Source organism: Euprymna scolopes, chromosome 8 (genome assembly GCF_053919585.1).
Source record: "Euprymna scolopes isolate OS-2025 chromosome 8, ASM5391958v1, whole genome shotgun sequence".
In the NCBI taxonomy this organism is placed as follows: domain Eukaryota; kingdom Metazoa; phylum Mollusca; class Cephalopoda; order Sepiida; family Sepiolidae; genus Euprymna; species Euprymna scolopes.
Window position 1 is genome coordinate 55,167,279 of NC_136489.1, and position 16,981 is coordinate 55,184,259.

Genomic DNA, 16,981 nt, shown 5'->3' on the forward strand with positions numbered 1-16,981 from the left:
AATAAAGGCTCACACTATGATCACAAATACATTTAATTATACTTTTACCAAATTCCACTAAAACTTCAAACACTTTATTTATATGTGAACAACGAATATAAACAGATTTAATATTGCCAAAGGTCACTATATCGGATATTATAGTCACATTAATTACTAAATTATAAAGAGACAATACAGAATTCACACTAAGACTTGTGCATCTACCCCTGGCCTTTCCCTCTTTGATAGGGTTTAAAAAGAATTTTCAAACTAATAGGCTCAACTTTGTCAACTGTGCACCAAGCTCTGTCCCATCGCCACAATATAGCATAGTTGCCAGTTTTACATATATTTTAATGGAATATGCTCTGATTAACTCATTGCCCTTGTGCCTCCTCGACGTACATATCCCTGAAAAAAAAAACGGCTTAGAAACAAAATAACTCCCCTCACTGGTGAAGTCCCTAAATGCCAGAAAACTATCTACTCTAATAGTTTCTTCCCTTGAACAGTTAGACTTTGGGTCTCCATTCCTGATACTTGCTTTTCTGGCTGTACTGATATGCAAAAGTTTAAATCTAACGTAAACCAACATCTTCTTAATCTTTCCTAGGCATGGTTCCAAATAGTATCTCTGACATTCAAGTGGCGATATGCCTTATTAAGGATAAACGTGAGTACAAAAATACATAGAATATGTTGAAGTCGTTTTCTTATATATTTTATGGGACGTAATGTAGTATTGTTCACCTGACCTGAATTAGAGACAGTGTTGTAATTAAAATCGGGTATAGTCATTTAATATCTCTTTTCATGAATTGATATTAAAGAAATTGCACTATTATTATAAAAACGTGTCCAATCATTATATATATACGTGTATGTGTGGTCGCGTGTGTGTGTGTTCGCACGTGTGTGTGTGTGTGTGTTTATATATGAACAGTTTTTTTTTTATTTCTAGACTAAGCCTATTATTATTCTGAGCGAAGGATGGAGTTTATTTGTGTGTGATTTATAATTAAAATATTTTAATAACATATCAAATGTATAAACGTCAACATAATATTGTATTTCATTCCACCTGAGGCAGATCATTACACAGAAAATTATGTCGTTTGAACAACAGCATTTCCCCAAATGTATTTCAATGTTTGTTTTTCTGTTCTGTTTGAAAATAGTCTTCAAGTAGTTCCAAATTCTTATTAATGATGTAACCAATATTTAATATAAGAAGTATATAGAAACCTGAAGTACATGTAAGAAAAAATAGCGACAGCAAAGAGAAATTTACTGAAACCACAAAAAAAACGCATCGAAGCACACAACGCCACATTAGGCAATCTGAAAATCACCCCTTTTCATGTGCATGCTATCATAAAAAAATCTTGACACTGCAAAAGCAAGTGGACCTGATCTCATCCCGGCTGTGTTATTAAAAAATTCTCCGCCGAAGTAACTCCAGTTCTCTTCAAACTTTGCGGTATCTAGCAAACTATTCAAGAAATGTTGGGTCCAAACCTTTGAAATTTGTATATAACGGTTATTCAGACAAGCAGCAAACTTTAAAATCAGTTTGGGGGAAGAAAATTTGGTTGCCAAGAGGTCAAAGTTCAATGAGTTGATCTTTGCAGACTCTACCAAACTCCTCCGGAAATTTTGGTTGGAAACACTTAAAATTTAAGATGTAGGTTACCTTGATATTAGTAAACCTTGTTAATATATATATATATATATATATATATATATATATATATATATATATATATATATATATATATATATTGTAACGTAATCCCCATTGAGGAGCGACGATTATACAAGCTCATAATATATTGTATCTCACGTAATAAAAAAATTAAAAAAAAACTTCTGGATAATGATTTCGTTATGAATCGAAATAACGAATTTAATTTTAATAAATAAATAGGTTTATTTATTGAAAAGAATTATTCACTTGTCGGTCTGTAAACCGTAAAAATTGAATTTTGTATATATCTACTATTATATAAAAGTCACTTCATGTGTGTGGGGAGTGTTTCCTCCTCATACGTTCAGAAAGGCTTAGCCTATCTTTTGGAAACTTCACATAAAGTTAATTTATATATTTGGCAGAGTTCTTAGACATGTTTTGTAAAGAAAGTCATCCGATACGTATTAAAAATCGATAACAATTTATGTTAACAATAGTCTTTCTTCTCTTATAGATAAAGATCGATTTTAGAGAGGAATATTTTTCTTTTAATCTATAAAAGAAAAAAGATTATGTTTAAGCTTGTCAAGCCCAAATATTAGCTGATGTGATATTATAAGCAAACACGGATGGAATTTAGTAACGACGTTATCATTATTTTTTTTTTCGTTTTATTTAATTTCGTTAAATTCAAAAATATTTTATTTTTGCGAATTAGACCACGGGTAATATTATTCTTCGTAATATATAATTTATAGATGATTTGACCCTATAAAAATCCATACGCAATCTGCATAAATTAAAATCTCATGTTTAAGCGTATTGTACGACGATGCAATGTAGTGCGGCTTGTTATATATATATATATATATATATATATATATATATATATATATATATATATATATATATATATATACTATTTAATCACTACTTTAAAATCTAATACGTATGCGCAGTTAGATTTTAATTATTTAAATAAATATCAATTTTAAAAAATTGTTGCGAAATTTTTAAATGAGTGGACTATCACGGGGCATATTTTCTGTGAATGGATTTTCAAGGATTGATTTCACACTAAAAAGAAGATTCACAGAGAAAAAATATATTTCTAACAAATCTAGTCTCACTGATTAATATATAGTTTATTCTAATAACTAACGTAGTAAATGTTAAAAACGTTCACAAAATAATCCCGGCTTCGACTTTTAAATTGCTGTAGTAGTTAAATAACAATCAGCATTTTGTGCTATGTATAAAATGCACAGTAAAAATTTACTAAAGGTTTGTCAAAAAAATTTTTTATGTTAATTGATGACAGCTGCGTCTAAATAATATTGTAGCATTAAATAAAGTGATTTGAAGTGCAGACAAAACTTAATTTTTAAAAATGTGTTGAAAGGCATTTATTAGATAGTCAAAAAGACTCTTGCGGAATTTTTCATTTTGATTTCCAATGATATATTTTCCAATAAGTTTTCGTTATATTAATAATACCTTTACTTTATATATTAGTTTAAAATTGCTTTTCGCTCTATCTAATCGTTTAAATTACAATCGTTCTCAAACAATCATCCTCTTGTTAGAACATTAAATGCCATATGGAAGAAAACCAATTCGTATAATTTTCTATTTTACTTCAAGCTGGACCGTGAAGCTACTAAAACAGCTCGCGATATCAACGAATCTTTTTGCCCAAGAACCACTACTGAACGCAAGGTACAACGGTGGTTTAAAAAATTTCGTGGCACTGACAATAGTCTTGAAGATGATTAGCATAGTGCTCAGTCACCGGATGTAAACAACGATCGATTAGAGCCGTAGTCGAAGCAAATCCACACACATGTTCGATACTTTGCTTCTAAATTAAACGTAATGTATACAGCGATTTCCATCAACTTGAGAGACAGTGGAAACACAATAAACTGGATAAATAGATGCCTCACGAATTTAATAACAACCAAAAACCAACGCTTCTTTTAAGCAACAAGAATGACCCGTTTTCTCGCCCACATTGACTCGCGATGAAAAGTGAGTTATTTACAACACGCGGCGACACTCAACTCAGTGGTTAGACGCCAATGACGCTCCACGACACTCCCCTAAACAAGAATATTGCATGCTGACTACTTGGTGTTCTACGACCAGTAACATCCATTACAGTTTTTTTTTTTTTTGTGCAGGCGAAAAGTTATGGAGGAGAAATACTGTTAACAAATGGATGGAATCCATCATAAATTTATACAACAACACCCAGTAGTATTCAACAGAAAAGCCGCAATTCTCCTCCACAGCAATGTTCGACCGCATGTTGCTAAACCAACCATACAAAAGTTCAGCGAATTGAACTAAAAAAAAGTCCACCTAATACGCCGTATTCTCCGGCCGTTTGACCTACCAAGTACATCTATTTGAAGCATCTCAACAATTTTCTTGGTTAGAAAAGCTTTACAAATCTAAGCAATATAAAAAACGCGTTCAGCAACTTTATCGCCACCAGAACGCAAGATATTTACGTTACGGCATAAATACACTTGTTTCGCGTTGACAAACAATGTGTTGATTCTGATGGTGCTTATATAGATGAATACTTATTTGTTGCATCCGAAATATGTTCATCTGAATTTAAAAGTTAAAAATCGCAAGAACTTTCTTGCCAACCTGACATGTTAATATGTGAGAAAAATGTGAAACTAAAGACGAGGAATACAAAAGAACAAAATAAATACATACAATTTTTACTATTCAATTAACGCGTTTAATGATTAAAATGATATAGAAAATGTTTGTTTATTCTTAGTCTTTTTGTATAATTATGTAGATTAAGGCTAGAACACTATGAGGGTGTAAATATTCACACATGACGGTAATGCTATGGAATTGACTGGGTTCGATCCTGGGCCTCCTGAGTGACTGTGCACTTCTGTTATCAGCCAATAACCATGAAGAGGTTTGTAAAGGAATAAACTAATAATTAAACATGTAAATAAATTTAGGAATAAACAAATATATTTTTATTGATTGCCTACTTTTATTTCTTATATACGACTTGATACATTTGATCATTTACTTTTCAATACTTTCAAACATCTGAGACTTCTTGGTAGCTACTATTTGATCGGGTATAGAGTACCATTCTAACGTTTACACATATAAATCCCTGACCCATTTACGGGTTTTATAAAAGTTGCAGATTCGAATCTGTGATTTAATTAGATTCAACATTTCTCTGCATCCTTTGCACAGCTCGTTTAACTCGTTGGTCTAATGGTCTTTGCAAAATCACCGTTTAGGAACCTTGTAATAATGTTGGGACCTGCTTGTAAAAATTCCTTTCAGCTTATCGGTTTCTAATTTATTTATAAAGACGTCAACATTTATTGAATACTAATCGAAAAGCAAAACTTTTCATAGCAATACAAAGACGCATCTACAAATCAAATATTGAGAAAATCTAAAGAGAAACACCAATCTCTCAGTAGGAAATATAGGTTACGTATCAGCAACAAATTTGATGATTGATGAGGAAAGATTTTATGAAATTTATAACACGATTTTCAATAATAAAAATATATTTTATAATTATAACTGACGTACGTGTGATTGTAGAATTGAAGTGTATTTGGAAGAAAACATCACAATTATACACTGAATTATAAAATTCCACGTAGAGAGGTGGCTAAAATGCTGCTAAGACTACGCGTCCTTCCTTAAACAATTAAAAGAGAGCTTTTCAGCCATAGAGTATCATTACTTATAATACCGCGAGAGTTAATCCTTCAAAACCCGCTAGTAATATATGCAAGCGAGATGAACTGGAATAAACACATTGAGGTTATTGCGAAAATAGTCCCCCCGATCAAATAGGCCCGATTTATAAACCAATCACTAACCCATGGCGGATGAGTATAACGTTGCACATCTGTACCAATTTTTCAGGAATTTTAATGAAATGTCTTCATGAACACTGGTGCCCTTTTGACTTACATTACTCGTACTAATGCAACAAACAGCAAAATCCAACACCTTTACTGTTAGGTGCCGGAAAGCCTTATTTTTTATGGGTGCTTTCTTCCACCTGCTAGCCTTTCCCTGTTAATTGCTTTCCTTAATGTAAGCATTTCCAGAAGTTACACTGTAATGTAAACAGACCTCGTTTCTTAACCCCCTACACAACCATTAATTACACACAAATCTAAATAGTTGTTACTTACGTCCAAGTGGCAACATGCCTTATTCTGGGGGGGGCAATACAAATAGAATATATTGCATTTTGTAAATACACATTTTCATGCTTAGAAATATAAAAGATAAATGGGTTTCAAAAGTGTAATTAAAAAAAACGTTATTTATGTAGTAATAAATTGTATCTATATTATGGGACGAATAAGTCCGTGAAGTGTGAGGTGTCTAATATAAATTTAAAAGAAAATTAAAATAATTCTCATATTACTTACTAAGTACGTAGATTACGTATGCCATAATTCATAATGATATGTTTATTAGTTTAAGTTTTTTTCCACGCACATAGATTTGCTGTAGCACACGTGTGTATCTTTTTTATTCAGGTGATATGCGGGATATTGATATGTATTATCAAACTATAATAAAGAAATCTAACAGGTACTTCGTTTTAGAGTAGACTTGTGTGTGGTGCGTAATAGACTTAGCCCCACATATATGATTGTTATTGTATTTTTTGGATTCTTTCGACAAATACTAGGTCAGTTTTAAAGGTAAAGTTTTCTATTTTCCAACTACGATGTTGATAAAATCTGTAGGCTGGATTGGTACCAGAGATTACTTTATTAGAGTCTTACACTGTAAGTACCTGCAACAAATAGATGTACCATTGAGGTTATCAATGCATAAGTTTACTCTCATAACACTGCAATTTGCAGTTCCCTCTGATCCAGTCAGGCAGTATAACAATAAGATTGATTAAACTTGGAACATCTCTGATATTATCATTTTAAATGTTATTGCTAGAACAGTGCTTCCCTTTGTTACTTCTGGTCTTTATTGATGCGACCTGTGCCTCTCAGAAATCTGTAAATATTCCGAACATAAACTTTTATTTAATCTACCTGAATAAAAGGCTTTGTTTATTTAGTTAAATTTCTATGAAAAAATTAGATCTGCTCAATTAGTTAAACATTATTAATTTCATTTATGGCATTGAATTTTAAAATAACGTTATTTAAATATAATCGATTAAAATAAGTTTAAGATTACAACATACTTGCTATATTTTTTATGTGTACGATATTAAAATGTGGCATAAATATTAAAGTTAATCTTTTATTAAAACCTGAAACATAAAAAAAACATTGTAGAACACAACCAGATGAAATAAGCCGGCAAATGTCTAAAAATAAAATACAAGTAATTATTTGATTTATAACTGAAATGAGTTCGCGGTAATCGTGTTCGATTTGTATTGTTACAAATCATTTTAACTTAGCCAACAAAATAAACAAAGTGTTACAATTTAATTAGATGATTGCACCAAACAGTCGTCTTTTCGTTTTAGTTCACGAGATATGCAATTGTGTGCGTTTCTAAATTATTCTCCAACACCGCAGTGTGCATAAATCATTATTAAAACATGTCAGAGATAGTGTGACCAGATGTGTCCAACTTCACGGTATAAATAATTTAATATATTTTGTATTAAATCTAACATATTATGGATACTATGCTAATAAGTAGCGAGTATGAACTCTGACGACAATTTACTTTAGGGCATGTCACAATTACCGACTTTCAAACAGAATTGAAGCCATATACCGCTAACGTGAGATGATGGAGGTGGCAGGTGTCAAACCTCGTAGACAATTATGAAATATTCTGTCAACATGTAACATTTACACACACGTTAACACGTATGAACCCAACACGTTTTTTATTTCGGCGCAAGGAACAGAAAACAATAACTCACACCCTGTAAACCGGTCGTAGTGTCCTAGCTCAGTATTCTCAAAATAGCTGCTGGAAATGTCTAAACCTTGACATACTAATATTCGCGGGTAAGTTAGTAAATTCGATGAACACAAATCACGGGTATTTTAGCCCGTCCGCTCTGTATGTCTTTGTTTCTGAAACTTTCTTAAATTCCAAATGTGTAGTGGAAATTCCTGGATATTTCATTTTACGCAGAGATCGACACGTTAATGCGTCATATAGTGACCGTCAGATGTATTTCCAAAAACATTACCATTTCTAAGCGACTTGAATCCCTCGTGTACAAAGATCATGAGGATATCTGGCTATTTATTTCTACCATTCAGCATTTGTTTTAGCTGGTTTTGCATATCGGACCGTGTGCTGGCATGACTATTTTGCTGCACATTGAATCATTTATTGACTCATATCGTGTATCACACAAGACTGCATATATGATACTCGGCGATTTCAACTCTCGGAACTTAAATTATCATCGCCCCTATAAACGGGCACATCTTTACTTACTGATATTCATTTCACACCAGATATTGTCTTTTCAAAACTGAATAAACTTGACACTGAAAAGAGTATAGATCAAAGTTATCTGGCTACGTCGTATTTCTCTGACGTCTTGTCTTTACAAGATCATAAGCACATTGTGAACCACTGCCTAGAAAATAAGCTTATTATACATTGTGAACCACATACTTTAGAAAATAAGCTTATCCATCCGTTTCAGTTTGTTTTATCTAAAATTACACTCTTCTGCAGAACAAGCCGTCTGTCTTTATCAGTATTTGGCTTCCGGACACTAGGCTATGGAGTGCACAATTTCGGAATTTTTAGATTTTACTAACGCATTTGGAACCGTTCCTCATTCGTCCCTGCAACAGAAACTACCCTAATTTGGCAAGCCCTCCTTTTGATTCTGCAACTATCTTTCTGCTCGGCTGCAGTCTACTCTATACATTGCTTATAGTTTTATATTCATGGCATAATACAGAAAAAAATGTAAGGGTGAAGTGTTTTAGAGGGCGAATGCATTTCTACCCCAGACACAACATGACATCCTTCATTACAACTAGTTTGACTTATTTATCTTCATAACTCCTCGTGTAATATACCTCTGCTTTCTATTCCAGTAAGGTCCTTTCTCATAGAACACTATTTATGCTGGCTGTTTTAATCCATAGTATAGCGTTGATATCTTCAAGACTACGGTCAATAGACATGTCTTTTATTTTCGAGAAACTGATTAAAATGCTAAAAGCTAAACTGAACGAATGTAAGGAATACATGATTAGACGTATTGAAGAGTCTTTTACAGACATGTTTTTACACATTTTTTTTTCGTAATAAGTTATAACATATTACATTTCAACCGACAGACATTACTACTCACAGCAAAACAAGGACGAGTTTTAAAATCAGATTAAAAATTTAGATCTAATCTTAGCTAACGGAGACACAACAAGAAACATATATTTCTTTGTTTTGACTATGGCTTACGCATCAGTGACAATTTGATGATTGATGAGGAAAGAGTTTATGAAACGAATAACAGAATCTGCAGTAATAATAAAATCGCTTGGTCATAATTATGACTGACATGTATGAGATTGTAATATCTATTTTATTATTTCTGTTGTTTTTAGAATCTTATCAGAGAAAGCGTTATAATGTTTGTATTCATTCTCTTGTGTACTGTTATGTTTGTTGTTGTTTCAACACGTATCGACCAACTCAGCCTCTGGGTATCTTAAAGAGATTACTGGTGATGGTATGGGAATGCAGAATTTTGTAACTCTATCCCCAGTAATTACTGCCTTCCATAGTTGTTGCCTCACCACGTTTTGCCTAACTTATCTTATGCCTGCTTTGGGTAGGATTGAAACCGCTATCTTCAGACAATGGTCACCTGGAAGCGTACAGACTCAACTTCTCTAACCACTTCGCCACGTGCGATCAAGGTTTGATAATATGGCCTTATGAATTCAATTCTGTGTTCTAATCTGGTCTTCCATTACCGAATGGTATATTTGTATTTTGTTTTTTGGAATCCTGTGAGATGAGGCGTCATAATTTGTGTTTTCTTTCTTTCCTGGACTGTTATCCTTTGTTATAAAAAACAACTATGAAGGTTTTTAAGACTGAACATATTTCCATTTCCAATACACGCACTATTGAACATTTAAAACTACTAAGACTAAACTTCTTTCTACTTACAATTTGAAGAATGCTTCTTGACCATCGATTATAATTACTTATAAGTCCCTACATGAAAGTTTAAATTCCTCGGCTTAGTATTCACAGGCAACATAAATTGGAACTAATATGGTAGAGGTATTGCCAAAAAAGAGAGTATGCCACTTAATAGGTTCTGAATATCTACCAAGTTCTTACCTTGCCCCATTGCTGCAACGTGAAACCTTTGTGCATGTTTTACACGGACTGTAATATAATGTGCTCTGATAAACTAATACCACTAGGGTACTACAACGTACATACCTCTTACTAACCAATACGCAGCAAAATTCCACCTATTCACTGTTGAGTTCCCTAGATGATTCTTATTATGATAGTTTTTACTCAAACAACTAGGCGTGTTTGCTGCTTCCTTGCATGTCCTAACAGCTAGAATTTTAAATATAACGTAAAATCGTGCGTATAAACATATACAGATACCAAACTTTATATGCACAGATATGGTGTGAACACTTAGAAACCCGGATAATCTTATGTTTTTAATTACTTAAGCTCTCTTTTTCTTTTTTTTCCTTTTCTTTTTTTTTCTTTTTCTTTTTTTTTTTTGGTTTTGGAACCAGACATTGTTTTAAGTTCTTTTTGTTGGTTGTATGAGATGAGCGATTGGCTCATCGTGGGGAGAGAATTATAGATGGCTGGTGTTATTGATGACTTGAACATTTAATCGATGTATGATTATTACGTATTTAGTTGCATTAACAAAACGAAATGGAAAAACACACACTAAGTCTTCATCTTTGAATAAGTTTATTTTACAACAAAATCTATGATGATAAAAACAGAACAAGTTTTATCATTTAATAAAACAATATATATAACATTATTATGTTTTCATCATTTTTCAATAAAACTTATATAATAATGGTTTCAAACGTGTTCCAAACTTTCTATAAAGATATTTTAGTTAAATATTAGAATTGAATTTTTAATTGAAAATTTTTCAAGACAAAGAATGAGGCCACTTGACGAAAAGAGCTAACACATATTACTTCAGTCAATAGATTAATCTCACTATGGTTGTGTGTATGTATGTGTCTGTCTCCGTTTTTCAAATCGTATCTCCACCTAGACGGATGGTCGCTTGACGCCGTGCAATACTTCAAAAGACTGCATTTTGGCTGCAGAATTTTATTAGAGGTATTTACTCGGTAAAACTATTGTTAAGGGATTTATAAAGGGGTTCAAACTTGAAAGAAATGTAAACTTGACGAACGTAGCGCCATGGCGTGATTCTTCGTATGCGCACGATCTGTAACAAATTTATTAATTTATAAGTGCTTGAGAGCCGTTCTTTCTTTGGTGCAGTGGATAGCGTCAACAGTTACTAAAACCGGTTTCGGTTTCGAGCCCAACATATCTTTTTTTTTTACGTTCCAATATTCTTGTCTTTTAAATGTTATGCAATGATTATACAAGAACACTTTTATATAAAAAATACAGAAAAATGTTTTACTGTACATAACGAAAATGTCATATTCCAAATATACACGATATATTATATATCGGCTTAAGATCAAGTAATGGAATTCTGTATTGAATTCACTCCTAAACTAATTAACCGATCATTATGAATTTTATTTATATGTATATTTTATATATTTTTATGTATTGGATGCACTCCTAAACTAATTAACCGATCATTATGAATTTTAATGATGTGTGTATGATTATTTCTATTATTGGATTTACTCCTAAACTAATAAACCGATCATCATGAGTTTTAATTATGTTTATATGGTTCTATATTTCTATGCATTAGATTCACTATTAAACTAATTAACCGATCATTATGAATTTCAATTATGTGTATATGTCTATATATTTCTATGTATTAAATTCACTCATAAATTACTTAACCGATCATTATGAAGTTTATGTATGTATATATATCTATATAGTTATATGCATTGGATTTAATCCTAAACTAATAAACCGATCATTATGAATTTTAATAACGTGTATATAATTATATATTTGTATGTATTGAATTCACTCCAAAACTAATTACCTGATCAATATGGATTTTAATTATGTATGTTTTTCTATATATTTGTATGTCTGGGATTCACTCCTAAACTAATTAACCGACCATTATGAATTTTAATTATGTGTATATGATTATATATTTCTATTATTGGATTCACTCTTAAACAAATTACCTGATCATTGTGAATTATGATTATGTGTATATATTTATATATTTTTGTATATTGGATCCACTCCAAAACTAATTAAATGATCATTATGAATTATATATAATGTATATGTTTCTATATATCTATAGATATCATATTTCAAAAATCACACACAATAGTCACTTATTATGTTAATATATTTGTGTAAAAGAAATTCTATCTAAGTAATACGGTACTTGTACAGTATAGTATTTATATTAAATACCTATGTAAAATCATCGAGTAGTTTCATCTGTATATTAGAAGTAAGGTACTAACACAATATCCTTCCCAATAAATAAGGCACATGAACAAACAAAGAATATCTTACCTGTTACGTACATAAGTTATTCGAACCGTAAATCCCGTTAAATATTCGAGTAGTATGACTTACATATGAAAAATAATGCGCTTCTTCACTATAGCGCCCAGATGAAAAAACAAAGTCTTACCCTGACGTACAGAAAATTTAGAACAACAGAAAATTTCATAACAGTATCGAGTTCTTTCATTTTTAAATTAGAAAAAAAACTGTATTGTACAGTATCTTACAGAATAAATAAGGTTCTTGTACAGTATCCTTCCTAGGAAATAAGGTACTTATACGGTATAGTACCTAAATGAAAAACAAAGGAAATCTTATGTAAAATTATCGAGTAGTTTCATCTATATCTTAGAAATGTAAATTATCCTATCCAAATAAGATAATCCTACATGTGACGTATATAAAAGTTATTTAAACCGAAAATCACGTAATATATTCGCATAGTATGAAGTTTAAATGAAAAATAAGGTGCTTCTTCACTATAGCATCCAGATAAAAAATGAATAAATTTCTACTCTAGACGAACAGAAAATTCAGCACAAAAAAATTTCTTAAAAGTATCGAGTTCTTTCATTTTAAAATTAGAAAAAGGTACTTGTACTGTATCCTACCCAGGAAATAAGGTAGTGTTACAAGATAGTGTTACAAGATAGTGTTACAAGATAGTGGTCATATGAAAAACAAAGAACATCTTACCTGTGACTTACATAAGTTATCAAAGCCGAAAATCATGTGATATATTCGAGTAGTATGACATTTATATAAGAAATAAGGTGCTTTTTCACTATACTACTTTAATGCAAAAACAAACTTTTACACGTTACATACGGAAAAGTTAGCACAACAGAAAATTATGTAAATTATTCAAAGTATGTGTTGTACATCACCCGCCCTAGATGCTGTAAATTTCCTGACATAGGGAAGGTACAATTATAGCATACATATAATACCCGTCCTAGGGTAGGTAAAATATTATTTTGCTCAAGATGGCAAACGATACATGGACATCAAAAATTCCCTATCCTAAGAATTTTCAAAATTTTTCTTATTGTCTTATATGGTCCCGAGCAATGCTGGGTATCCTTACTAGTTGTGCATATGTTTTGATGAGATAATGCATTTAGTCATTTACATGCAAATAACTAAACGTAATTCGACAGGTCCTACTTGATGAGTATTAAAGCGCACATCATCCTGTATATAATTAACAAAAATGTTCTTTTAAAGACAGACCTCATTTTTGGTGTACAAATTGTTTTCTGAAACGCATGGAAAATCAATATGAATGCCTAAATTAATTAGATCTCGTATTTGAACATTTATTTTTAAAAATACGTTTTTTAATAAAATCTAAAATATAAATTAAAGAAAATACATGAAATGGCACTTGCTAATACATGTTAGCTTTAAATATTGTTTTCATTAAAAGAAAAATTATGAAACAGATATTGAAGAACAAACTAACGTGGACACGTATTAATTCATACTAGCTGGCGTATTTTTTCCATAGTTTTATTATTGTAATCTTAATAATGGCGAATTATGTTACATTTTCATTGGGTGAGAAATTAACGACGTAGATTATGAAATGTATTAATTTAATTAATTCAATTATATATAATAAAAGTCAGAAATCTGCTCACAAGTCTCATAATATACACGAACATCATTATCACTATCATCATCATGACTATTCGACAGCATAATTACTAATAAGCTAAGATTTTTCCTCGCTTAAAACTTTATCTTTACTCTCCACCTTTTATGGGCATTGAGTTGTTTCGGTATGTCTAGACAATTTCCGGTTAAAATAAAACATTCACGTGCTGACATCCTATTTTTAAGGATGACCCTAATTTTTTTCAAACTTAGTCTGAAATCGTTTTTTCTAGTTAAGCCAGCGATGGAAGATGACATGTTGTTTTTCTGTCCAATTCATTTCTCGAATCCGGTCAACTGGGGTTCAACCTTTCTTTTGACTCCTGCACTACCCGAAAAAAAAAACAATTTCCATAATTTCAGATGCGTTTAAAACTTTCCAACCGTACTAATTATATTCAACTAAATTTAAATTTGAATGTGATTCTTTCTAAATAATTATTTTCGCCTTTCGGATCACATTGAAATAATCTTCATGCAAGCTGAAATGTTATACCCGATTTGTTTTTATTATTTTTTAAGTTTCCCATATTTTTTACTCGTTGTTTTTAAAGGATATGAGCATCATTGCAATGTATGGCTGTAATAAATAGCGGTTTCACTTAGTGCCATGACTAGCAAATTTTAGCATTGCTACAAATATAATTGACTGATTTCTTTTTGTCATCTGATGAGAAGAATATCAAGAATATCAGTCTTTGAAACGATATAAGGACTTTGCAACTTGTTTTTTGGAGTATTCAATCGAACTATAAATTTGGATTGCAAATTTGAACTTAAAATTTGTTGTGGTGGCAATCACTTATTTGCATATGCGAATAACATAACACTATAAATGGCAAGCCTAGGTTGGCCTTGGTGTGTCTTACTCAAATGCCACCGGAAGTGACGCCGAAGAGCGTACATGTCCTCCCACCAAGACTCTCTTACTCAACACCGTCATTTGTACATATTGTAAATATACCTTTTCTTTAATACACTTATTATTGCGTTATCTTGTTGTTTGCGTCTTCATTGTATTTCCTTACTAATTATTGTTCAACCTTGCAACCACAACACAATTTTAATTTTCTTTCTCTTAAAATAAGCTCTATTCTCTATTGTATATTGAATTTTTTTATTCAGTTGGGATTAAATGATGTATATATAAATACTGGGATTTATATTAGATTGAATTTACCATTGCGTATATCAGGTAAACACTACATCTGCTTTGATTTTATTATTCTATATAGTTTTTTTACATGGGGGTCACCACTTATAAAGGCCCGAAGGCCACTCAAGGATAAGGATTATTGCGTGTACAGTAATCAATGAGCTAGTATTGTAGTAATCATTAGTATTGGGGGTTTTGATAGAGTGTCTTACTTAAGGGGGCGGTTTGTCAGGAGTTTGTTTTTGTTGGACTTGAAGACGTCCAATATATATATGTATATATATATATAATTATATATATTAATATTATTAATATCATTGGTAATAATTATGATATTATTATTAATGATTATTTTTATTAAAAATTTGCATATTTTATTAAAATATTTAGTAACGGATCATATATCAGAAGCGATGAAAATCATGCAAAAAATTTGACGATGTACCATGACCTGCTAGTAAATATCAGGCTGTCAATCGATCTATTACGAGTTCGATCCTTGTCAGAAGTGTAAACATGCGTCAGACAGGTGATACTCAAAAACCTATGTCTATAGATAACTTTTATACTAGTAAAAATATTTGAAAATATTTGAATAAAATATTCAAATGTTTAATGAATAACATTAATACAAAAATAACAAGCAAATACGCCCAAAAAAGAGGGTGACGTGAAAATATAAACAAATAGCACGGAAATTCCCTCAAAACGCTAAAACGAGCGTAAAAATTTAATGCAACCGGATCGCTAATACTCGCCACTTAATTTAGCTGAAAAAATGCGAAGCTCGCGGTTTGTTTACAAACAAACGTTTGAGCCCTCTACGAGCGGCGGACGGATGTTTATTTAAATAGACATTCGGACAGATTAATTTGCGGCCACCGCTTCCGTAGTCAGGGGGTAGAACTGCCGACTGTCATCACGACGGTTCTAGGTTCGATCCTCGGCTTGGGATAGGTGTTAGTCTAGCGGCACTGATGAGTTGTGAAACAACGAAACAGATCCGTATGTCGATGACTAAAATATATTTTATATATATATATATATATATATATATATATATATATATATATATATATATATATATATACTAGCATAGGTAACCACCGTTGCCCAGGTGTTTGGAGGTGTGTGTTGAGCAAAAATTAGTAGTAGGAAGGCAGGCTCAACCGGTACCGGGAAGGAGGAAAAGAACGGGAAAAACATGACGTCTTTGGTGTTACGACCACCGCCAAACCGGAAGTGACGCAAGTTTAAATTAAGGCTAGACAATCGAAAGGAGAAGATGACTTTCAAAAATATCGCGAAAAAAGCGACCCCCGCCTGTAGTGCACAGTTGAAGGTGAAGAAATTTATATTTTTAGCCAATTTTTCGATATTTGCGTCTGAAAGGTTGAATTCAAAACGGTATTGATCTTGTAAAAATCCGTCCCCTATGTCGAAGGTTTTAGGCATGATGATTGCAACGTCTTATCTTATCAGACGAGTGCCACTCCCTCAGGCACTGAAAGTCCATGAGTCGAAAATGACTTTAGTCCTGCGGCAAAATTCACACGCTTGGACATGGCACTGAAGACGGTCACTAGTATACATACAAACATACATACACATACATATAACACACATATATGCATACATATATACACAATACATAGTACACATACATCAACATACACAAGACAAGTCAATGGCATACATATATATACATATAAATGCAAATATACATATATACACATACACACATACCTATCTGTAAACATACACACACATATACATACACAATG